This window comes from Melozone crissalis, unplaced genomic scaffold (assembly GCF_028551555.1).
Source record: "Melozone crissalis strain CALT ecotype California unplaced genomic scaffold, PUWL_Pcris_2 ptg000042l_1, whole genome shotgun sequence".
In the NCBI taxonomy this organism is placed as follows: Eukaryota; Metazoa; Chordata; class Aves; order Passeriformes; family Passerellidae; genus Melozone; species Melozone crissalis.
The window spans coordinates 35,802,628-35,821,189 of NW_026535820.1; the positions used below are offsets into that span (position 1 = coordinate 35,802,628).

At 38.2% G+C, this 18,562-nt stretch overlaps 1 protein-coding gene across 1 annotated transcript in view; it reads left to right on the forward strand.

The window, feature by feature from the left end:
* Positions 1-18,562, forward strand: part of MOCOS (molybdenum cofactor sulfurase) — a 205,435-nt gene that overhangs the window by 65,043 nt on the left and 121,830 nt on the right. The window lies entirely within an intron of this gene.

The following is an 18,562-nucleotide window of genomic DNA, read 5'->3' on the forward strand; positions in this document are numbered from 1 at the left end:
GGCAACAAGGGAGAATTGTAATCAAATATCTGTAAATGGATATTCTGCTAGTGGGTGCTTGCTACAAACTTTTGCAAGAGCAGGACTGGGGCTGTTTGAAAATGCAAAAGTGATGAGGTTTGTGGCACGGAGTCGAGAATCAAAACCTTGGCAGTGGAGAAAAAAATTCCCTTTTTGTTTCAGTAGCGATGGAGAGAGGTACCTGGGAACGGTGAGTTGGTCAAAGTGTAAAAGGGAGAAGCTGCTTCTTGCAGGAGAATTTGAACTAGCAGAGAATGGGAGAAAGAAGTGATGTCAAAGGCAGAGAAGAGCATGCTAAGTGAGTTACATTAGATATTTTGTCCTGGTGGACACATGGAAACAGGCATGCCCTGGGACATTACAAGGTTATGTAAGTGTAGTTTAGTTAATGCTTTGAGGATTCAAAGCAGTTAATTATTTATTTATTTCTCTTTGAAACACTTTATTGAAAGAAATGTTTGAAATTAAATAATGCTGGTAATGTGTTTGGAACACGTTAGAGAAAGTTATGAGAAGCCTTACAGAAATAAATGTTCAGACTTGTCAACATTTTCTTATCTAAGCAGTGTTTATTTGGCAAAAATTTTGTGGAATTGCTAGCAAGAATGTCAGTTGTTAACATGTGAGATACATCACTTAATCATGTAAATGTGTAAATGTTACAGAGAAATGGCAAAGACTTTAGCTCGTGCCAGGGCCTCAGCCTGTAGCTTTCCAAGAATAGCAGAGGATCAAAGTGCAGTGTACCTCAATTGCTGCACAGAGCAGTGGTTGCAAAAGAGCAACAGGATATGTACAAGAACATTGCAGTGCTTGTCCTTTTCTGACATGGGTTTCTGAGCATCAGATACCAAGTATTCTGCAAAAGCACAAAGGGAAAAGAGAGATCAAGGGGAGGAAAAAAATCTCCTAAGCTTTTGAATTCCCTGATGGCTCAGTTTTTACTCAATATAATAAGTAAAAATGCTTCTTGGCTTATTGTACAAAATATAAACCTTTTTAGCACCTATGTATCATGACTTAAAAGCTAATTTCTCTTTGGTTTCTCGTTCAGAGTAAAATAACAGTACCTCTGTTGATCGTAAAGGAATGCAAGCTTGTGGCAGATGTATATTTTTTTCTTCCTTTGTAATATGGCTGAGCAATATCTGAGAATCACAAAAAGCTTAATCCTCATGAGAACAGTAAGGACAATAAAGTCACAAATGGTCTCCATATGTCCATAAGAAGTCTTATGCACTGAATGAAGTAGATATCACAAGACTGTAAGGCTTTTTCTTTCTCTTAAATCGACAGTCAATTAGCTTCGTCTAGGGAGCACACAGAAGCTCTATTCCTTTGCATAGCTTTTAAGATCTTGTAAAGCTTTACAACTATTCTGGAGTAATTTTCTTTTTATTTACATGTTTTTTCCCCTAGCTTAAAGGGATTTTTTTTTGGTCTGTGCATATACGCAGTTGTGTATCTAAGCAAAGCACAATTTGTGTTTGATTTTGCTTTGTGCAGTCTGCCTGGTTGTAAAGTGTTTTTTAAGGCTGTGCTGTAAACCTTGCCAATTCTGCAGCACACACAAGCTTTTAGAAGGCAATCAGAGCCATCCTGAAGTTCCTTGGGGAATTTCGTTTGTTCTGTGTGAATACAGCATCTCTCACAGCAGCATCCTGTGGGTGAGCCGAGTTTCTTGTGTAGTAACAGAATGCAAATAATTAAACAACAGTGACCAAATGTGTGTCTGTACTCCAAGCTCATGGTAAGAGGAACTGAAATTCTGGGAGATGGTATTGGGGATTATTTTTTTAAGCTCAGTCCTTATCTTTTAATCTCACCATCACATGTTAAGTGAAGCATGAAGGCAATGGAAACAGTTACAGATTTGCTAAAATTTGCACTAAAAGTGCAATAATATGAAAAATATTAATTGCAATATTTCATTACTTATAAAACAATAATGAATTGTTATAATTGTCATTATTGCTTATTATGTGGAGTTATTATAATAAAAAATTAACCTTGCCACTTACATTTAAAGAAATGTATAGTCACAGAGATCTTTGAAGACATCTGCACTGCAGCTTGATGGAATATTATAAACCAATTATTTATCTAGAATCTAATTCTTTATCTAGAATCTCTTTCTCAGAGACCTCCAGAACAGAACATTCATGTAAAAAAAGAATAAAAAAGGCTATGCTAAAATCCACTATGAATCTGCTCGACATCTCCCCCTCTTCTGCCAGCCTACAAGCAGTAAGAGGGCAGAGTACTTTCCTCTTGGTGCTTGAACCTGTGGTTAAACAAAAATAGTCAGTATGGCTCAACATTGAGTAGAGAACTGTTGAATAGCCTATAAAAATGTTATGATATTTATGGCATTTGAATCATTTGTGGGGGTTGAGGAAGAAGGATGAATGTGAAAAATTTACTATGTAATGTCTCTGTTCAAGAAGGTTCTTAGGTATGTGTGTAATTGCAGACAAATTGAAAACAATGGGTAAACATGGAGAGTTAAAGACATGCTTAAATACTCTCCTTACCAAGGCTTAAGCACCCAATAAACCTGCAGTGCACTTGTAGTACAGATATGTCATGTCAACCCTCCCTTTCTAACTTTAGTGAAGTGTTATGGGTACATCTGCTGCTTCCAGTGAAAAATAGACAGGATTTGAAGTGATAGCTGTTGCTGCAGGAGTTTTCTGTAATAGCTGCCAAATGAGAGGGAGGAGGGGAGGACAGCAGCAGAGGAAGCAGTAACCTTCCTGCTTCAAGAAAAGAAACAAATCAATCAGTAGCTCTATGCAGGGAATTGGAAAACCTGCCCAACATCTGTCAGACGAAAACTGACATGCTGCAGCAGAATCTACTTTATTGCCAACCATTGTGGGTGTATTGCCTTCAGAAGTGTATTCTGAGAGCTTTTTGAAGTTCTTTATATGGTACAAAGGTGGTGTATCAGTGGCACTGCACCCCTACATAAAGCAGTAACTCAAGAGTCAATAAATATCAACAGAGCTTTCTATCTTTCATATTCTTCTGTAATGATCTTATTTCTGGGTTGCTACTAGCAATGTGACATTGATACAACCAGACCTCTAGCCAAAATGTGCAGTGAGTACACTAGAAGTGGTGGTGGTTCTTTCAGCAGGAGTAAATGGTTGGGAGGGAGGTCTCAGTAGATTACAGAAATTGCACAGTTCATGACAGTGTGCAGAAACACATTTTTAACCTCAGAAGCTCCCTGGGAAGTGCAACACCTTGGAGCAGGACTGTCCACCAAGTGTATCCCACTCTTCATAGTTTCTGCTGTTTTGTTGTAAAGGTAACTATTGATTTTGTCTAGTGGGAAAGACAAGGTGAACAAAAATACAACTAGGATCTTTTCGAATAGGACATTTTGGGGGCACAGAGCAAGGGCGCTTAGCTTTCTGCCTCTAACTGTAGGAACCCAACCAGAATGGATATTTCTATAGGGACAGTGGTATACACAAAATGGCAAGACAGGTGAATGAATCACTGAGTGCCTATGCCCAGCTCTAACATTTTGCTGGTGAGCTTGATAGCAGCTCTCTAATGAGTAGCAAGAGTTGAGGACCAGAAGTAAAGTGGCCAAATCTACTCTGAGCCATACAGACTTAGAGAATCACAAAAGCAAATAAGGGTGGAAGAGACTTCTAAGATCATCAGGTCCAATCTTTGACTGAAAACCACCTTGTCAACTAAACCATAGCTCTAAGTTGTATGTCCAGTCATTTCTTGAACACTTCCAGGGATGGTGACTCCACCACTTCCCTGGGTAGCCTATTGCAATGCTTAAGCATCTTTCAGTGATTAAATTATACCTGATGTCTAACAAGAACCTCCACTGTCACAGCCTGAGGCCATTTCCTTTTGTCCTGTCACTGGTTGCCTGGGAGAAGAGACTGACCTGGCTACAATCTCCTGTCTGGTGGTTGTAGAGATCTGTAAGGTCACCCCTGAGCTTCCTTCTCTCCAGGCTAAACAACCCCAGCTCCCTCAGCTACTCTTCATGTGATTCACTCTCTAGACCCTTCACCAGCTTCCTTGCCCTTCTCTGGGCAAGTTCCAGCACCTCTAGGTCTTTGGCCTAGAACTGGACAAGGGACTTGAGGTGCAGCCTCAGCAGTGCTGTGTACAGGGGGACAATTACTGTTCTTGTCTTGCTGGCCACACTGATTTTGGTACAGGCCAGATGCCATTGGCCTTCTTGGGCGCATGCTGGCTCATGTTCAGCTGCTGTCGACCAGCACCCCCAAGTTCTTTTCAGCTGAGCAGTTTTCCAGCCACTCTGTCCCCAGCCTGTAACACTGCACAGGGTTTTTGAGACTGAAGTGCAGGACCTGGCGCTTCACTTTGCTGAACCTCATGCCATTGTCCCCAGCCCATTGACCCAGCCTGTCCAAATATGTAGCAATACATGCAGTGCCAAACATACCATAATGACCCCTGGCTTAGCAAACAACATCTGCACGTCTTGAATAAAAGCCTAATTGATAGCTGCCCAATCTCAAGGTCTTGCCTAATAATTTGATCAAATTTGCTTTCTTGAAGCTTTTGTGCAAGAGGCTGTAACTATACCTTTGTTTTTATATAGCTATGAAAATATTGGTACATAGAGAAATGTCAGAGTTTCAATACAATCAAACTATAAGTTTGAAAATATCTATGGAATTCTTGCCCTTTTCTTTGTTGAAAAATTATGCATAATGAAAAAGAGCCCAATATAACTTTAATGCGAATGAGCACCAACACATAAAGTATCTTGTACCCTTCACATTTAATTGTCTTTGAATCACAAGCAAAGTACATTTGGAATGAGTCCTTCTGCTTTTTATAGCAGACCACTTACTGTTTCTGACTTCTTCTGCTAATACTCATAGGTAACTTTACTTTGATGGCGTCTCTTGACAATTCATGCATCTACCTTTGTTTTAGGGACATGCAGTTTTGAGTTGCAGCCAGATGGTCTAGACGATGATTAAAAAGTGTGAAATGATACACCAGAGCACTTACCTCCTGGTGCTCTGTCACATTGAACAAATACTTAATGAAATCTGAAGTGTGATAGCTAAAAATACCTACTGCAGTACAATGGACTTTCACACATCCTTCTGGGATTTAATTGTCTTTAAGTTTGGCTTCTGAAAAAAGGTTGCCTTTTGATACTATTTCTGAACAAATTCCTAGTGAGCTGGTGACCATGAGCTGGGCAAAGAACATAATTATTTATTCTGTGTTGGGAATTTCATATCACTTACTCTGGAAATTGTCCATAAAAATGAGGCTGTTCTTCAGCATGGTTTGTTATTCATGACATAATTTGCTGACAACTTTCTTGCTTGCCAGAAATTAATTTTGAGGTCTTTTAATTCAAAATTTTAACTTTTTAATGAGATACAGCCTGTGTGTAAGCTTCTGCCTTTGGCCTTTAGAACATAGCTCTTAGAATCAGTGTTCTAATGTACAATTACAAGTTGAATATTTACCTCCCTGGAACATTTTGTAATCATTTATGCTTGCTGTGCATTTGCTGGAATGTTTGCAGAAAGCCATGTACAAAGGGCAGAGACATACACACCATGAGTGTCCTTAGAACTTTGAATAAATATTCATCAAATATATTCACTTTTCATTCTGCTCCTCTTGATATTAGATGTTACCAAAGCTAATATCAAAGCATCAAAGGTGTGTCAAATCTTCCAAAATGGTATTTAAATTATGATAGGTAGAGTTTTAAAGTACAGACCAGAAAGAAAGTAGATTTTAACTGAATAAACTTATTATATTAAACAACTTGTAATTCTGTTCTCCTGCTTCAAACATATGAAATGTTACTTGATCCTGCTGGAATTTGAGCTGAGGGTTGTGGAGAACAGCTTTAGTAGATCTCTAAAACTCTGATCAGATCTTACTGCTCACATCCCCTCTGATTTGTATGTGAGAAGAGATCACTTTCACAAGAACTAATTTACTGTAATGTGGTGGTGCAGGGTAACATAGAGGCTGTTGCAATTTCTGTTTGTTGTGGAATGTTTTTTCCAGCCATTAATACAGCTTTCCAATTTTGGTGAATTTATAGAATGCCTATATTCCCTAATGCAAAAGGGTTATAGGTTAAATCTATGTCTAGTGAAAGATTTATTCACTTAATTACATTTTTCCCAAAAGGGTTTCATCACTTTATAAGATAATACATGAATGTACCCAGGCTTTTGTTTTACCTTGAATACACTTTCAGAACTTTTGGATCCCAGTAGCAATAATTCTAGACCATAGTTTGCCTTGAAATGTAATCAAGGGTAGAGGGCTTCTTTTTATGCAGCTGTGAGCACGTAACAACACACCTGGCCCTACACATGCATACACTGACAGGAATTGCATCAGTGTTATCACAACCGTTAGTTCTGCTAAAATGACCACATATTTACCAATGAAAATGAGACTAATTAACCCCTTCCCTGAATGGCAAAACTAGGAAATCATGCAGTGAGGAACAAATCTTTTGTCAGTGCATGAACATGGACAGTACTGTGAAATTATCCAAGTTTGAATGAGGCAATTTCAATGTATCTACATGTATTCAAGAAGAATGGGTATTCCTGCTTTTCTAGCTCAACATAAGATGTCAACTCAAGTGCAGATTTCAGTTGTCAGCTGCAACACATTATTTTGGGGTTTTTTTTAAGGTCATTGATATCTGGAATAGGAAAGATAAAATTTTGCAAAAGTTTTAAATTGTTAATCATCCCATTTAAAATAACACTTAAAAGAAGTTAAACATGCTGAGGTTTTTCCATACTTAGCTTTTGGTTTCTTTCTATTTTTGTTATGAAAGAAACAAAAAGAAACTTAAACTTGAAAAGTCAACATAATCACTATTTTGCAGGTGTGATCTGTGGCTCTTTTCCCACAAGATGCTGAGTATTTTGTTTCAGCTCAGCATGGTGTGCCATCTTGTGTAATATCCTACACATGTGCATAGTCCTCTGCTCATTTTGAGAATTTTTCCCTAACTAATTTTTTTGTTTGTTTGTTTTTGTTCGGTTGGTTGGGTTATTTTGGGGTTTTGGTGTTTTGTGGGTTTTTTGGGGGTTTTTTTTTGTGGCTTTGCTATGCAGGATGGCACACTTGAAATGCCATAAATACATTCCTAAGTATTACTGCTTCTTGTAATTTGCTCTAAATTACAATTTAGATTGTAATTCAGTGATGAATTTGCTTTCAGAATGTTTCCCAGAATATAGTCAACATAGGTGTGTATTTTCATATATGAATCAACCATTTCGCATCTGGATTTCCTGGCCTCCTGAGTCAGGTTTCTACCTCCTAGAGCCTAGATAGTGACAAAAAGAGAAATTCAGGGCAGCCACTACATTTTCTGACTCAAATTTTCTGCCTAGAAGCTCTACAATATGAGATTGAAGTGTCAAAGGATTATATGAAATTGTGGCTGTTAGTACATGTTTTTAGTCACCTTTTGTGTCTTCAGGTTTTCAAAAAGGAGGGGTTATTTCATAAGCATCTTTTGGTGTGAATTTTCCAATCAGTAGTGTCTTAAATTTATATCAGGATTAGCTAATGGGATGCTTCAAACAACATTAGTTTCAGGTTATAATTGTCACGTTCATTTTGGTTTGAACAGAATGATCCTCAGAAAAGATGGGAAGGATTGCAGCAAGTCACAAAATACTTCTCTTAGCTCTCTGTCACATATGCAGGATCTGACTCTTGAGTTTTATTCATATTTTGTCTTCAATTAATAAAGCAATGGCTTTTATATGGATGTTTTGCGATCCTATGGGTTTTAAGTTTCCTGTCAACTGCTTTTATTTTATGATTCTAAAAATGTCACTTGTGACCTCCTTAAAATGCTTTTATTGTTCCTTTTTCCCTGCTGTTGTAGATTGCCACCAACTTTGTTTTAAGGCTATCCCTCAACAGCCGTTTACGCCTTGTTGCATCCATCATGTGTCAAACAGTTTCTCTGTCAACTGCCAGGAGCACTGGAAGCTCAATTGTGAGGATTTAAGGTGAATGAAGAGAGCCTTGACAGGCAGAAATGATGTTTCCCATATGAGGAAACCTCCATTCATAGTTTCTGGGAAATCTTGGGGCTGTCTGAGCCAACACAAGAATGTGGGAGCAGCATGCATCAAACAAGCAGAAAAGCCTTTCACTCTTGAGTATTTCTGCAATTAGAGTCACCAAGATGGTTTCACTAAGAATTTGTGATACTGTGCTGTTTCTAACTCACAAGCAATCAGATAGTCCAGTGTTTTACCAAAGTATGCACCTTCCAGGTTTCGGGAGTTCATGTGTTACTGCCTGTTCTCTTCATATTATTGTCACTGCCCTTGAGGAAGTGTCTGCAGCTTTGTGTAAAATGCCTCAATGCTCTTCCTAGGAAGCAGAATCAGAGCAATGCTGCTGAAGTGGGACATCACATCACATGAAAAACAAATGGCAAATAAATGGTGGCCAGCCTTCTTCCAGGCTTCACTTGTGGCTTTTCACCCACAACAAGGTGAAGTACAGACTGCTATGGAGGATAAGTCCAAATTTGCTGGGATACTATGCCACGTAAAGTAAAATACTGTTGAAATACATGAATAGATATATGTAAGTCCTCTGTATTTTGAAAGCAGACTGAGGTGATTTCAGAATAACATATTCATCTAAAGTAATTTCCAGACAAAAGCACAGTACTTGAAAAACTACCCTTGATGAAATAAGATCTATATATTTGTGAGCACTTACTAAATGCTGTCACCATAGTAACTGGGACCCACATTCACAAAATCATGTAATTCCCTCTTAAGCACCTGAGTACCTCCAAAGTTCTGGGCCACATTTTTCAAGTAAATGTGAACTCACTTTTATGAAATGCAAAAATTTATCCTTTCTTCATAATTCTTTTTTCCTTTTGAGCAAGAAAGCTCTGGCAGGGGGTCTGATGATTTTTTTGTAGTTAGACCGTCAATCACACTGTGACAATATATTGCAGAGGTAGTTCCAACGGTTTATACTGGAAACAGTCAGTTTCGGAGCTTCTGGAATTTGGAATCAGAGTACTTCATCACCACTATGGGTACATTTTATGTAGTTGACTCATTTTAACATGAAAATGTTTTGTCTTTGTTTCCTTTCACGTTGTGTTTTGCAATTACTCCAGAGAAACATATTAATATTAAAGAATTGGCAATGCATGTGTGATCTCTGATGTGATCATACTTTATTTGTAGTTTATATGTTTCAAGATTAGGATCAAGGCCTGGTTTCAGAGGACGAATTGGAGTAGAAACCATCAAATAGATGTCAGCATTGGGAAGGTGTCTTCCAAGTGGTTCATCCTACCAGGAAGGTCAGCAGCTGTATTCTTCACAAGCTACAGACTCAAGTGTATCCATTTTCTGATAACCACAAATCAGAGTGATTGACTCCTCAACCTTCTGATGGAAGATGGTGGAAGAAGGTTGTTAGCCATGTGGGAGTGCTGGGGACCCACACACCTTGTCACAACTGTTGTGCTTAGATCCCTGGCACTCAGGAAGGCTCAGGGATGGACTTGCTTGGAGCAAGTGTGGAGAAACTGTGGTACATGGGAGAGGCACAGGCTTGTCTACACACCTGCTCTCCTTCTGCATTTCAAACCTACCTTAGTCCCAGGCAACATGAGCCCAAAAAGGCTAAATAAGTAATGGCAGACTCAGTGAACATAGGCCTGTGCTTGACTCACACACCACAGAATAAACCAAACTGTTGCTGGAGAGTGTGAGAGCTGCTGGGTTATACTTTTGCAGCTGTGCTTCATTACTCATGGCTTACAGTCTAAAATATCAGGAAACGTGCAAGTCAAGCTTACTTGACAGCAAATCCATTTTGTAAACTGGTCATGGACTCATTGTCACATGTCCATTCTCTGGCACTTACAGGAAAAAGAGATTGGCCAGTGTCAGAGTGTCTGGGTTATGTGACACACTGTTTCAGGAAAAAATTACTGCAGTTTTTAAAATGGCTACAAAACTACTACAGAAGAAAAAACAAACCATGTCTGAAGAGATCACAGATGTATACAGTTTAAAGGCCAAATCTGATCTGGAAACAAATTCCACTAAATGAAAGTTAAACAAAGAATAATGTTTAAAAAAGACTGAAAGCAATTGTATGTTATTTAAGGGGGAAAAAAGGCTAGCTTATAAAGTTTTTTTAGCACAGTGAAGAATATTTAATTTCTTATCTGATGTTACTTAAAAGGTTAGCCACTGTGAAAACCTGAGAGTGTGGAACCATCAGAACACCTAAGTGGGTTGGTTTTTTTTCTGAAAAAACCTTTACAAATTTTTATTTGTTATGCTGCTGAAAGTAGCCAAGCGTTATGCTCCAGTTTCCAAGAATCAGAAAAGAAAATGTGCAGTAACTTCTGACCAGTTACCAGCAAATATCTCTGTGGCAGGTAGGCAGGCCTTGTGACAGTGATGGTTGCTGGCAGTAGCAGCATTAATTCAGCACTGCAACACTGAGTGTCCCAGCAGGAGCTCAGAACATGTGGAAAGGTCAGAGATCAGAACTTACTAAGTAAGATTGGCAAGAGGGATGTTTGCACTCCAAAGATGCTGAGGTTAAGCTGGGTGAGCGTAGCTGTGTATGGTGCACAAGACATTTTGGTGCCTTTGGCATGCAGTGGCAGGGTTTGGTAATGCCCAGGGTGAGACACCTAGCCTAAGGCAGACCTCTGGCTTAGGTCAGATGAGCTTCTTGATGCAGAGCTTGTGGTTTTTGGGTGGCTCTAAAGAGGGATTTGCTCTGGTGTCCACAGTGTAGATATCTCACGGTGATATGAATTTCCATATGCACACCCTTTAATTTGTTCCTGTAGCCTTTTAATAGGATATTGCACATAAGCATGGTAGAAATGGACCTCTGGCTGGTATTGTGCTGTCTTGAATGTTCACCATAGAAGCAAATCTTGTTGTGTTTGTTTCTGTTCAGGGGATGCCTAAATATAAAACTTATGGGCTGTGCTAGGTAAGAGGAAAATACAGTCATTTTTTTTATGGGTGTTTGGTGTAACTTATGAAGAAAATACTGTATTGAAAACATCTCATGGTGGAGTTGCCTAGACCACCAGTTGAGGTGAAATGCTAGTCCATGCACAAAACCTTCTTGTGTTTGTTTTTATCTTCCTCCTAGTGACTCCTAAGATTTCCTGCAGAAATAGCTTGAATTCTAGGACGTGAATGATTTCAAAACTGATTCATTTTAATTTATTTTTTTTCAATTGGGAAATTAGTTTGTGCAAATACAGTTTGAAATGTTTTTTCATGACTTGTTTGATGTTTATGGCTAGTCCTCCTTAAATGGTTGCCTAAAATAAAGGTTATTTTTTACATTTCTTTCCTGGTTACTTGAATACCAGGTGTTGAATTTTCCTTTAAAGAACCTATGGTTAAATTTTCAGACATTTGTGTTGTAATTAATGAAAATACTAGGTTTTCATGGGTGTTTTTACAAATCTTTGGCACTTGTTCAAGTACTGAAGTAAACAGATCTGGCTGATCTTTCTCAGAAAAAATATCCACAAAGTGGTTTTAAAGTCATGTAGCTATTGATCTTCCCTCTCTACACAGAAAAATAGCAGTTAATTTCAAAGAAAACAGTTACCCAGGGGTTTCTGCCACATTTAGAAAGTTGCAGGCATTAGAGATTTCTGTCAGTGAGAGGAGATACAGTTGTGTGTAAGAAAAAACTCTACCAACAGGGCGCTTGCAGCATCGGATTTTGTGGATTTCATGAGTCTGTTTTGCTCTTTTGATTACATGCAGAGCCATAATACCACCCTTATTTGTAGTTTGCTCTGCCAGGGTGCCAGGTGTGACACTGAACACTTTCTGGATGTGCACTTTGAAATGAGTAATGAGGGTCAACACCTCTCAGTCAGGGTGTGTGCTTCTCATAGGCTTTGTTCATCAAAGCATCTTTTCCTGCAGGAAGATGTTTTGTGGCCACAAAAGATCCCCTGCTCTCCTACAACTGCTGTGTGAGGGGAAACTCCAGGCATTCTGCTGAGCTGCCAGCTTGGTGCAGCTGGAGAGGGGATTTGTTGGCTATGACCCTTTGTAAGCAAACGGGTATTTCCTGTGTGTCTCCAGTGAACTGGACAGGGGAATAAGTGTAAGGGATTATAATGCTTCAATTCAGATGGCTGAGTGTGAATGCCTACAGAAAGTAATGCTTTCCAATAGAAGGGGGGATTTTTCTATCACCGGCCCATGCCAAGTGAAACTTATGAGGTGCATTCCATCTAATAATTTTTTTTTTGTCTCCAAGGATCAAATAAACAACAGTCATATCAATGGGTAGGATCCTAATCACTCTTCTGCAAGCAGTAATGAGAAGAAGATGGGTTCAGAATGAGTGCCTTTCAAGTAAAATGGTCAGAAAAGAGGTTTATGTGTATGTAACTACTGAGGATAAACAAGGCAGTGTGCAGCTATTTCACAGTTAGCATGTACTCTGGAAAATCTAAATTTGTGCACTGTCAGTATGAGAAAGAAAACTGAAAGAGAAATGGGGACTGACTGAGGAAACTGAGAGAGAACTGTAAAAGATTATTTATCCCACTGCTCTTTCTCATGCTGGTATTAATCCATAGGGAAATCCCTCACTTTGGTGGATCGCCACTGGATTAGCTGTCTAAGTTTCACATTAGATGGTATAGATTTCTGATGAAAACATTGCTGTAAGAAGAAATAAACAAACAAACCAGCCAAACTAAAAAACTCCAAACCTAAACCTTTACAAGGGCTTTTTTCCATTAAGTTATGTTTTGCTGAAGGGAGACAGGCTAGGTAAATTTTTTCTTGCTTGAATATATTTGATTCTTTAAGCATTTATAGATTTTAGTTTGCTTTTATTTGAATTCAGAATTGGCAATAAGAATATAACTTGGTGCTGTGACATACTGGATTTAGACCTTGTCTTTATGAAATAAGATATAAAATATTTCCTACCTGCAAACCCTGTCTTCTTAATTTGTTAACTGGAACATTTTCTGTGCTATCCTTCTGTGCTGGCTTGAATGAGGATAGCCACACTTTCTTTTCCTTTTTTCTCTGTATATGTAGAGAGGAAAATACATACAGCTGCATGTGAAGTTAAGCCTGATAGCAGGGGTTAAGCCTCAAAGTGTCTGTAACAGGCACAGCAGTTTACAGGACCTTAGGAGCTGTCACAAAAGTTGGTGGGAGCTATTCCATCGACTCCTTTGTTAGCTCCATCTGACTCTTGTTTAATAAATGGGGAATGTTGAAACATTCTTACTCAGAAATGTAGATTCAGCCACTCTCCACTTCGACTTGCACTTCTGTGCAGAAAGGCTTAAAATGCCGGTTACAGAATTTAAATTAAAAAAAGGTACATTTAAACAAAATTAAACAAAAAAAAAGTATTTTATGACTCTGAAGTAATTTTTAAATTTCATTCTTACAAAACCTATTTATTGAACAATAGCATGTTACATCTTTTCAGAGTTTCCATAAAGCAGAAAACAATATGATGGTATTTCTAAGGTCCAAGGTAAGCATCTCTCAATACAAGTCCAAACTGGATTTGTGAATCTGGATAGCATGACATTGAAAAAATGCTAAAATAAAAAAAAATTAAATGTAAATGTGCAGCTGAAAAATTTCCTTTATGAAGGGCTACCTAAACTTGAATAGGTAACTATGCTTCTGTCTTTGAGTCTGAATCTCCTGTTAAAATTGTCATATGTAAATTTTTATAAGAGTTTTTTTATATAGATCAGCTACTGACTAGAGAAGCATTGTACTCATATTTATGAAAACTCATACAATCTAAATAAAATTGTGAATACAAATATAAAAGATATAAACCACAAATTCCTTGACTGTATTTTGAAATTGCTAACTAGAGATAGAAACGTTTGTATCAATTGGAATTAAAGTATGGAGGGAAGAAAACCTAACAATATAAGTTGCTTTTCAGCTTTTTACAGCTGTTTTCGAAAGGTAGATTTGTATAGAGAGAAATTGATGTATAACTTTTTTTAGAAGTATTTTAAGCCTAGCAGCATGGAAGAAAAGCCATGTCAATGAGCTGAATTTTGGGAGTCTGTAATGGAAATGGTGTAATATGGGAATAAGTTTGTTTGCTACTGATCTGCTGGAAGCTACAAAGAGCTGATGGCAAGGAGAAATGTGGGGCTTCTTGCATGAGGGAAGGGCAGCTAGGCAGCAGCTTTGGAGAGTATCTCTTTCATCTAACTTTGGGTGTCACTCTGTCCCAAGGCAGCTGAACAAATAGTGTCCTTTACCTTCTGCAGAGCTGCCAGTGGCGCTGTGGAGTGATAGTTCTAATTAAACTATTAGTTTGGGCTTTTGGATTAGATAAGTTAGATGATGTGGCTATTCCATCTAAATATATGACTTGATTATAGAAATCTTTAAGTATAAAACTCATTACTAATTTTGTGTGTATTAAGCATATAAAATGAGACAGCAGGCTTGGTTGGGTTGAAAATTGACTTTCTTTGCCAGTGTTTGCTTTGAAGAGGAAAGGCATTTTGGCTCAGCTGTTGTTGTAACGATACAAAACTCTCCTGGCAACTTTTAGAAATGATTATATGCCAGCTGACAGAGAGGTCTCAGAATACAAACATACACAGCAAAGCGTGGTCAAGTTGAGGGCATTTTCAGTGCCTTCTCTCTGGACAGGTTGCATGATCTATGCCACAGTCTGTGCTCCTGGGGACATTGAGAAGACAAGGACAAGAGGAGCTTGCAGCTTCCTCCCTCACCTTGCCAGCCTAGCAGCAAGGGACTGGTTCCTCAGCCTTTCTGCCATCTCACGAGTGATGGCACAGTGGTATCCATAGGTTTCATGAAACAATTACCCTCTTAGTCATTTCCTCCAAAGAGTCCTTTGAAAAGTGGGAATTTGTAATACTATAAAATGCTACTGCTCTTTGCAGCTGTCAGCTGTAGTAGATCAAGTTATCAGTTTTCCACTGCGAGTCTTTAGTCCTGCTGCCAACGGCGACCTTATATATGCCTATAAATCTTTCTGGAGTGTAATAAAGGTGTACTGCATTTCACTGTAATGGGGAATGTCTTGCACAAAGACAGACAGCATTAGGAATTTTGTGTGTAATAGCCAGTGCCTCCCAATATCCATGTCAAAACAGAGGATGTAGGACTGTGAGCTGCACAAGTCATTGGGACATATTGCAGTTTTCTATCCCAGAGTACTCTGATTTTATCATGGCAGTGCTGCTCTAGTTCAAGAGTTTGTGGTATTCATTTTATAAACCTTATTCTGAGGTTCTTGCAGCTTTTCTGGTCTGCATGTCAGAAGTCATTCTGGAGAAAAAAAGTCCCTGAACTCATTGCTATTGCTTTATTTATTTATTTTTCTTTTCAAGGTTAGAAATAGTTCAATCAAAATGTAAGTCTGACCTGAAAAATTCCACCTCTTTTGCAAGTACTGGAGTCACGGCAATTTTATAAGACATTTGGAGACTCAAAATTCAATAGGTAGCTAATTTGACTCACCAAATAATCTATTTCCTATCTAAGTAAATTAGAAATGTAAGTTGGTTGTTTCTCTTACTCTAGGAACTGAAATAGCTTTAAAAAAAGCCTCTAATTTATTTGGAAACTTCTGAAAATGAACCATAAAGCTTGATTTTTTTCGTGTGAAAGTCAATTTTTAGTACTGAACTGAATAGATAATGCAACAGTGTTGTGTCAGAGATTTTATTTCAGAACTGTTCTGTTATTTCTGAATTTGAATGAACTAAAACTAAACATAGTTAAAATACCAATGAGCTTTGTCTCACTCATTTATGAATTAAACATAGAGCTGTCACTATTTGTGAGCCTAAACAATCCAAAATAGTATTTATTGTTTTGTAGAATTCTTAAAATGTTTAATAAAAGTACTCACTGGCTCTGATTTTCATGGTTGGATGACAGCATCCCGTTATTAAATCCCATTCCACCATTGTTGCATTCCAGCTATACCCATTTATAGTCTTTTGATCAAATTAAGTACTGTGGTAAGCGAGTACAATTCCAGTGGAGAATTCCAGGTGCCATTCTTATGCAAAATTTCACTTTTTACCCGGTGTGTCTCACCTTGCATTGAGCCTGTGTGGCACAAAGGGGTTAAGTGGGGAGGAGAACAGAGAAATTTTGAGAGTAAGAGAGGAGCAGACTTGATAATAGCTTTCAGCTTGCTTTTTGTTGCTGCTCTTGTTAGCTGACTCTTATGACAAGATGTTACATATTAAAAATTTGCTCCTATCACCAAGTTTTTTAGCTCAAAATGTATTCTGTGTGTACACATACATGTGAATGCATGTCCTACAGCTCTCAGAGGTAAAAATAGACCAAGTTGGATACTTTGTTGTTGTTGATTTTTCTTGGAATTGCACAACCTTTTAGCAGTTTTGTTTATATCAGTGTGATGATTCCAAAATCTATCCTATATGACTGTAGACCATACAAAAATAAGCCACATCATATAATACATAAAAAAATTATGCCCATAACCACAAAGATCCAACCTCCTTTCTAATCCACTTTCCACCATTCCTTTCCCCTAGAAACAGAGGTATAATGCTTTCCTTCTCTGTCCCTGAAGATGAAATTAGGACTCTTTCTGCTTTCCACATTTTCTGTGTCTAGGTAAATGGAAGGAAAGAAGAATAAAGGCAGAATGATATCAGGGCTGAAATTCAGGGCATGCTTCTGAGTGTTAGCCCTGGAGTCACCTGGGTTAAGGGTTTCAGGTGTCCTATGTGACACACACATGCTGCAGGCTGCAAAGCAGGAGGTGGAGGGAAAGGCTGCACGGCTCTGTGCAGGGGGAAAGGGGAGTGATTCAGGTCACAGCAATGGATGAGGCAGGCTGTCACCTCAATACCTGATACAAAAAAGTCTGTGATTATTCCTGTCCCTTATGGGGTTTCTAAACTCTAAGGGAAAATTTGGTTTCTATAAAGACGATTTTTAAAAATTATGTCCTGTGAATGCTTGCAGCAACTATCCCCTGGCAAGTCTGTTTCAGAAAGATTCTTATGAATTCTTTCAAATAGTTTCTTGGAATGTTTAAAGCCTAAATACATGACCTGCTTCTTCTTAAGAGTTGCAGTTTTTTCTTCATTTCCAGAAGACATAAAATACCTACCATTTGCATCAGTTCTCAAAAATTTAAGTTCTGAAGAAAGTTGAGTCTCATTTGGGCCTATGAATCCATCTGTTGCATCCTGTACTTCCCAGTACCTTAAGAGTTTTCTTCAACTCAGAAAAGTATTCATAATATCATTTCAGTAGGCCTTTTTAGGGTAGTTTTTTTTAGTGCAAATCATCAAAGCCATTGCAGTTGTTTCTTTTCCAGTGTTTAATATTTGTCTGCTGCACCCACCACCCAGCTCTAAAACCCTTTGCCTGTAGCATTTGTGTTTCAGACTGGATGAATAAAATTTTAAGGAATTTCATCACTGTCCTATCAGGATTTTTAACTCAAATTTGTCACATAATCTTTTGTGCAACTTATATTTAAATGCACTTCAATCTTAATTTTCTGTGTCTTCTAGCAAAGGAATATTCTGTTGTATAAAACATGCAAACTTTTAATGATACCCAATGGAAACCAGAGTTCATAGATTCTAAATGCTGATCTTTATCTTGGAATTCAATAGATCAAATGCCAGCTGCTTGGAAAGCATTTCTGAGCAGTAACATGTATGCTCTGGTTCAATTTTCTTTGCTCTGCTTTATTCACTAAAGCGGATGTCTCTCAGATGTTTGTTACATTTTCTGTTTATTTTAGTAGGAGTTTTATAAAGTTAATTCAAAGAAAGTGCATCAAGTGAAAAAGGTGAGAAAGGTGACTGAATTGAAGCTGTTCCTCAATCTCTGTAATGATTCATCTTGCACACTGCAAAGCTGTAGTAGATGCACAACCTAGCATGGGTCCCACATCTGTGTTAGATGGTGTTCACAAAAGATGGTTTAGGGCCAGCAAGGTGCTGTCAAGACATCAAAGAATGTGTAGCCCAGACATGCCTCCAGAGGCCAGTTTGCTTTTCATAGTCTGGCTCATTGGAAAACATCAGATTTCTTCTGCTTTGCGCTACCTTTGTGGAGTACAGAGATTACAGCTTTATGTGCATAAGGCCCATGGAAATGTGTGGCTGCTTCTTGCTGCCTTCTGTTTCTATTGTTAATAACACAAGCAAGGAGCAAAGCTGTTTGCTAAGGTTTCCCTGTTGAATACTGTGACCCTTAATTTGGATGTCCACTACTTAAGTAGATTATCTTAACTGAAACATATTTTGTTTGCTCTAAATATTTTGTAAACTGAAAACCCTCATAGTTTGCAAATAAAACTGGTCTCTCTGAAGGACAGTGTAATTTTAATTATATGCAGGCTTGATTCTGATCCCACTGAGGGACCAGACTGGCCATTCTATTTGGAGCCAGGCAAATTGGCTTCTTAAGAA